This window comes from Vigna unguiculata, chromosome 6, assembly GCF_004118075.2.
Source record: "Vigna unguiculata cultivar IT97K-499-35 chromosome 6, ASM411807v1, whole genome shotgun sequence".
Taxonomy (NCBI): domain Eukaryota; kingdom Viridiplantae; phylum Streptophyta; class Magnoliopsida; order Fabales; family Fabaceae; genus Vigna; species Vigna unguiculata.
The window spans coordinates 2,460,655-2,468,225 of record NC_040284.1 but is presented as its reverse complement, the minus strand read 5'-3'; the positions used below and the strand labels follow the sequence as shown (position 1 = coordinate 2,468,225).

Below are 7,571 nucleotides of genomic sequence, written 5' to 3'. Positions count from 1 at the left end.
AGTCTATATTATTAATCTAAAGCAATTTTTAATGCAGAAATCATATACATCCATGTAAATGACTGTTTTTTTTTTCCAAGAAAAAGAAAAAGAAAACTCTGATAAGGGAAATATGTGGGAGCTCCACCTATTAAGAGTTCAATTCACCCATTTCAAATAGAATTATAACTTTTTTTTTTATCAGCTATCATTCTAAGAAACTCTCTATAGCAAACAATGCATTACTAAATGGAAGAAAGAAGAATGGATATTTAGATACATGCTATTGAATTTGAACTTCAGAAGGTAACATATAAAGTCACCACATGTAATACAATACAGTCCAGGCCTCCAAAAACCTGATATGAGAAGGCCAACTTAAAGAAAGAAAACTTTGAATCAGTAAAATAGGACATCAACATAGTAAATTACTAGGAAACTGCAACATTTACTCTTTCTCACTTGGTGGCTTGTGCAATTATATTACTTAATGAGCTGGCTTCCTCCTTTGCGGTCTCCGCCAATGAATCCTGAAAGACAGTATGGTTGTAAAATGCATTGAACATAACATTGAGAAAGAGACTTCTCAAGAAAAATATTAATGCTTAGTCTAGTACATTGAACAAATAAGTTAGAAATAGAAGTGGTATGATTGAAGAAAACAGAGAAATATGATGAGAACTTTTATTTGATTCTTATTATTTATTTGTTATCAATAATGTTATTTTATACATAGTGTTTTTAATTATAAACCTCATAATCAACTATTGAGTGTTTTAATATCATATATACAAGTCAGTGAATTATGCTGTGCTCCATTCCCACTTTCCATGCGTTTCTTCATTCTTTTTTCTTTCAAACCAAACCACAACCTCTTTCCTTTTTTTCTCTTTCCTTCCTCTTCTTTCTCCTCTTTCATCTCATTCAAGCCAACTGATAGGAAAAGAGAAAATTTGTTCCATACCTGTGCTGCTATCAATCTTGCAACTATTCTCTTGCTGGACTCTTGAAGCTCACCAGCTATTAGAATTTCATCTGGTATCTAGTATGCCTTCGTCAATGCAAAATCAAAACACAAACCACTTATCAGAAAGCGTCTTACTTCACAAAAACAAACTAGCATTTCATAAACCAAAATTATATTAAAAAAATCAATTGTTAAGGCTAGTTAATCATTAGTGCTGTAGACGGAGAGTTTAGATCACTCTTGGCCTACAAGCCTAAAGTTTCACAATACTTAAGAATCAAAACCAGACCATTTATAAACAACCTTCAAGGTACACGGTGAAATAGGGACCACAATTCATTTTTTTTTATATTATTTATGATATTTTTTATAAACAAGTTAAAAATATTGTTTTAATTTGTGTTTCTTCAAATTAAATATGATATATAATACAAATATATATCAAAGGTATTGTTATTAGTTTTTATTGGTGTGCTGCCTTTACTATCAAAGCGTATGCTCCTAATCAATCTTATTGCCATATTTATGTGTACTTCTCTAGTTGGCAATCTAATTGAATAAAATAGATTGTAACATTAGAGTGACTAACTAAATGATCACATATCCCTTTCAGAAAATTACTCCATCCGTTAAACTAACTTAAAGTTGGAACAATTTCAAAAAGGTGATAATACGAAAGGTGAACAAATAGCTACTGTTTCAACTTATGAAGATGCTATGAGCACGTACAAACCTTGTGAAAGTTGAATATTAAGTCCAGTTCACAGACCTGCAAAACATGAAACAGTCATTATAAAAACTTCTTAGAATAATCGGATAATATCTGAAGTAGAGATGTCAAAACGGGTAACTCGACCCGACCCGACTCCACCCACTACGGATTGATCACTTAGTGAGCCAACCCTACTCGGCTCACTTATTAGTGAGCCAAAAAAATTCCAACCCGACCAGGCCCACCGTGGGTTGGTGAGTTAAACGGATTGGCTCACGAGCTCACTTAATTAAAAAAATATAATTTTTTATTTTTTTTTAGTCAAAACTAGATTATAATTCTAATTAAAATTTAAATAAACTTTAATACAATCCAAATACAAACCAAAATCACAAAAATACAAATTAATTATGTGTTAGCTAAAGAAACAAACTTAACATGACCCAAATACAAAGTCCAACTTAGCAAAAAATACTTGTATGACCCTTTATTTGCGGGTTGGTGAGCCAACCTAGCCAACCTAGCTCACTACTGGTTCAACCCGGGTGAGCCGGGTTCTAGGTGGGCTGGGTCAAACATCAACCTGTATTGAAATTTATAAAAAAATTTCAACCCAACCCGGCCCAAACCTGTGGTGAGTCGGGTTGACTCGCGGGTTTCAACCCATTTTAACAGTTCTACTCTGAAGTCAATCAATTAGTGTCCATCAAATGTGAAAGCTTATGACAACTCACACTGCCAAAACAGCGATCAAGGATTTCCACAAAATAATGGATTATTTCGAGGATTTCCAATTCATTGTCATCTTGATCAATACACATGCAGAAAAAAGACTAGCATACCTGCACCAGATATGCATTAGTTCAGACTCGGTTAATTAACACAACACACAGAAGGGTTGCCCAGAAAACGAGTTGAAAAAACGACAAAAAGCTACTCTGCTACAATACCTTTTATAAACAACTTTATATCCTCGCCATTCTACAAAATTACTTTGCTTGGGAGCACGGGCAAGAATCATTCCACTGATCTCACGGATTACCTTTCACCAAATAAAATTACATGTAAATTCGCATCGCAAGGATAATTACTTTGCAGAATGCAATATGATCAACACGCAATAGCCATGTTAACACCATCTTTATCTATGTAATATGAAAACGAAAATAGTATCTGAGGTAAAATTTATATACTCTGCTCAAAATTTACAAATACTTTAGGAAATAGAGATTTTAATAAATTGTGAAGTACTACGATATATAAATAATGAAAAAGATGAATAGAGAATTTACTAGTTACCTTACTTCGTTCTTTCTGAGAATAAGGTGAATACCATTTTGTCAGTCTCACCTTCCCATGGCGACTAATGAGAAGCACAAAGTTGATCTACATAGCAAAGGAATAAAGCATGTTCACTCACATTGGAAATACATAAAGAAGATGCATGTTGCATCCTAATTACAATGGGGAAAGAGATCCTATTCCTATCATCTTAAATTTGCCTACTTTTTTGCTAAAAGTATAAAAGAACATTGACAAGCCCCTCCATAAGACACCAAATCAAGTTCAAATATATCAATTTTTCAGCAAGCTTGAGGACATGCACAAGCAATCACAAAAAACTCAGCACTATTCAGCAGATATCACCTAGACAACAGATTAATTTATTTACACAGTTAATTACCAATTTAACACAAAATGAAAAAGCCACAAAGGAATCAAAAAGGGTACAATGTTGATGACCTAGTTTATTTTTTTCCAATAAAGGGAAACCAGTACAAAGCCTTTTCCTACCTAACAAGGTCTAGGTAATGTATAAACACAGCTTTATCCTTGCTAGTATCAAAGCTGCTACAACGATTTGAATCTGTAACCTTCATGTTAAGGCCCCTTCCACTGGCTCGTTTTTCCCCAACCACAATTGCCGCTTCATCATCATGGCCAGCCTCAAAAATGCTATAGAAGGATAAGCTTTGTTTTGAAACTTTTACACAATGTATCCTATACCAATATGAATTCTCAAAAACTATAATAATTACTCAAAATTAATGACAGGTAATTAACAAAAAGAAAGTCACAGATTTCTTAAACAACATTTGCAAATAAATACTACCAGAAAAAATCAAATACAAGTTTCCTAGATAGGAATCATCAATTATCAGTCATCACTTTTTTAAATCCAAGACTTAATCATTTTCACTAATAATATCACTGTAGATTTCATTTTTTGAAAATTGAAATCCCAACATAACCCCAAGAGAGCCCTAATATCTCTATTTGGAGGTTCCTTTTATAATGTACAGAGGTAGCATGTTACATCCCCTACTGCACATGCTATTTGGTCTGCAAAGGCCACCACCCTGTAGTGGGCAAGGGGTTGCCCCACTGCCATGTTGGTGCGACAAATTGGTAGCACAACTACATTGTAACAGTACATATGGCCACATTAAGTTTCAATGATCATGACATAACCACAGCTGCAATTTAAAACAACATAAATGATAACATACTCCCTAACACTCTCTTTCGGATACTTCTTCTATCACTGAGTGAAACGTATTAGAAATTATATTTTTTGTGGCTCTCACTTAATATTATCGACTATCTCTGCTGGGTTCACCCACAGAGAACACCAAAGAAGAATATAGAAATTTTGGATCATATATGAAGGTGAAATTGTGGGGTATCTCACACTGACCAGTAACATGGATAAGATAAAGTACTTTCACGTTCGTTTTGCAAAGTTAAGTAAGACTTAAACTCATTCTTTTAGAAAGATATAAGAGTTTGTTCTAATAATATTTGTTGGGCTATCTGGTCACGTATCATGAGACCATTTTTTGGACGGTCCATAAATATATAGTCTCATGTTCACTCTCCAATGTGAAAAGATGTGTTAAAGATCCTACACTGTCTATTAATATGACCAAAAGCAAGAGAATGTTCTCCCGTGGTTGCACTTGATCTCCACAAATATTTGGACAGTCAAAATAGGGGATATCCACAAAAGACGGTCCATACTGTACCAACCGTCTTTTGAGTCTACTAAATCAATATAGTTATCCCTTTTCTAAAAAGCAATGAAATTTCCCATTCAGTGTCAAAATCTAGTACAAGATAACTTTCTTGTTCTTTCTTAATTGGTTGACTCGATGTAGTGAAAAATCTGATAGACAATTGTTCAAAATTTGAGCGCATAAAAAGAGTTTGATGGTAAATTTGTACAGTAATAATAGCACAAAGGTTCTTAACATTTCACATTTACGATTGATTTAAACTTAAATACATCTTCAATTATTTTCCCTTTCAAATTTAAACTTGGTGCTCACCATTTCCACACAGGTTAATCAAATAATGTCATGAAAAGTTTAAAAGAGCGATCGTCACTCAACTGAAATCTATCCAAAAATCTACAACCTAGCAGTCAAGCATAGATGCTTGGCGTGAACTACAAACTAACATGACCAATTTAAACTCTCAGTATCAAAATTGACCAAAGAGTCCAACAGCGTCAAAATTTTCAAACTGAAATTAAAAACACCACCCAGACGGGTAGAAGGACCTAAAATGCAATCCAAGTGGTAATATTTGTACATAGTTAAATAAAAGATCTAATTGGGATGAAAATGTTAAAGTTGAAGCACAATCAAAGTGTTATTATGTGAATGAATAACAAAACATAGATTTAAAAGAAATTCGAAAGAAAAGTTCAGAGCACACACCATTTGGAATCTGATAAGAACCTGCAACTTCAATATTCACCAACAATGTCTCTCTGAAAGAACAGCGCTAGCTTCTCCAAAGCAACTCAAACAGGGATGAAGAAGATGGTGTACTACTCGAACGTTATAAATAACGTATCATTTCTTAATTGTCATTTTTTAATTACTAAGGTATCTTTTCATACATAAAAATCTATTTATTTATTTAATAAAATAAATAATGGAATATATTCTTTTTATTTTAAAATAATTAAATGATTTCATTTTTCATAAAATAATTATTACATAATTTTTTAACATTCTTTTTACAATTTTTTTAATATAATAAAAATATAAAATATAAATACATGTAAGTAATAACACATGTCTTCTCGCTAAGTAGTACTTAAAATTGAACTTTAGAGAACAAAAACTAAAAACATTTAGGAAAATTTGAATTTAATTGATAAAATAAAACTTTGATAATTTATCATAATTTACCAATGACTTAATGTTAAATTAAAAACTGAATATTAATTAAAATAATTAAAATAATCCGTTAACAATCACTTTAAAGAAAAGAATATTAATTTGATACATAAATTTATATGTATTATCAAATAAAAAAACTAACAATATCATATAAATAAAAACATGACTATCATTATATCTATATTTAAACTTGATACCATTTGAGATGATGCTATTATTTTTTCTAAAGAGTAAAATAGTAGGTTAAATACACTAAATTCTGAAGTGTCGAGCTTCTCTTTTTCGCTTTCGCCTTGGTCTCTTTATATAGGACTTGGACTAGGTGTTATGTAGCTAAAATCTCTCAAATATCTTTTAAAATAAAGATAAAGATAAATATCATTTATTTTTATAGTGATTATGAATATTTAAAAATATTGGGAGAGATATAGACTATTTGACAAATATAGTTAGTTCATAATATCAATATCTGATATAATTAAATAAATTAATTACTTAAAGATATATGATAAATTATCACCCACTAATATTTTGTATTAATTTTCTAAATTAGCCTTTTACAATCTCCTCAAATTATCTTCTAAATAATCCAATATCTTCAAGATATATTTGTTTATTATGGATCTAAAAAGATTTAAAAAGATCTTTTCTTATTTAAAAAGATTTGGTAGTTATTATCTTTTGATATTTTATGATATAATTAAATAAGATAATTATTTAAAAATATCAAATAAAATATCTAAAGATATATTTTTTCCAAATTATCATAAAGATACAGAAAACCACAAGATCCAATTTTTGTTGTCCGTTTCCTCTCTTTGGCTTAACCAAACTTCTTCAAGTTTTCAAGCTTTTCTTGCCATCTTCATGTAATGCTTGGCTTGGATTTTTGTGATTTTGATAATTTTCTATTCTTGGATTTATCTTTAAGGTGTCATGAAACTTTAATCAATTTATTTCCTCACCTCCATGAGATCAACTTAGCTAAAACTATACTAACACACCTCAAAATATCCAAAGAATATTTATACAACTAAAAAGTTATTTTTAACATATTTTTGTATCTCATACTCAATAAACCCAATTATAAGAAATCACAATTAAATCAATCTCTTAAGAACAAAATTCAATTAAAAATCTAGAATTAAACATTAAATGAGGGCAAAAATTCGCACTCATCAAAGTGAAGTTAATATTTTATGTGATTGTGAGATGAGTACTAATATGCATTATCATGTTTTGCATTACTGAATTGATGATATGTTATGAGCATGTCTCTATGAATGCTTTTAGATCAATGTGAGCATGTCTCCATGAGTGCTTTTAAGTGTATGGGTATAATGAGACGAGTGTGAGCATGTCTCCATGAGTGCTCCTACACGTCTAAGTATGATGAGATAAGTGTGAGCATGTCTCCATGAGTGCTTCTAGGCATTTGAGTATGATGAGACGAGTGTGAGTATGTCTCCATGAGTACTTATAGGCGTCTGAACATGTCCCTATGAATGCTCTAAGGTGAATGAGCATGTCTCCGTGAATGCTCTGAGAATAATGTGAGCATGTCTTCTGTGTGCTCCTAGACGTTTAAGATGATGTTTTAAGGCAAGTACATCTAGGGCTAGAGTGCCATAATCTACTGAATATTGTGTTGTGATGTATGTGATATTGATAATTCTTTGATTGCAATAATTTTTTTTATTAGCTTACCCTTGTGTTTGTG

The 7,571-nt window shown here is 31.4% G+C and overlaps 1 pseudogene; it reads right to left on the bottom strand.

The window, feature by feature from the left end:
• Positions 1-258: 258 nt before the first annotated feature.
• LOC114187962 lies at positions 259-5,470 on the bottom strand (annotated as a pseudogene).
• Positions 5,471-7,571: the final 2,101 nt, after the last annotated feature.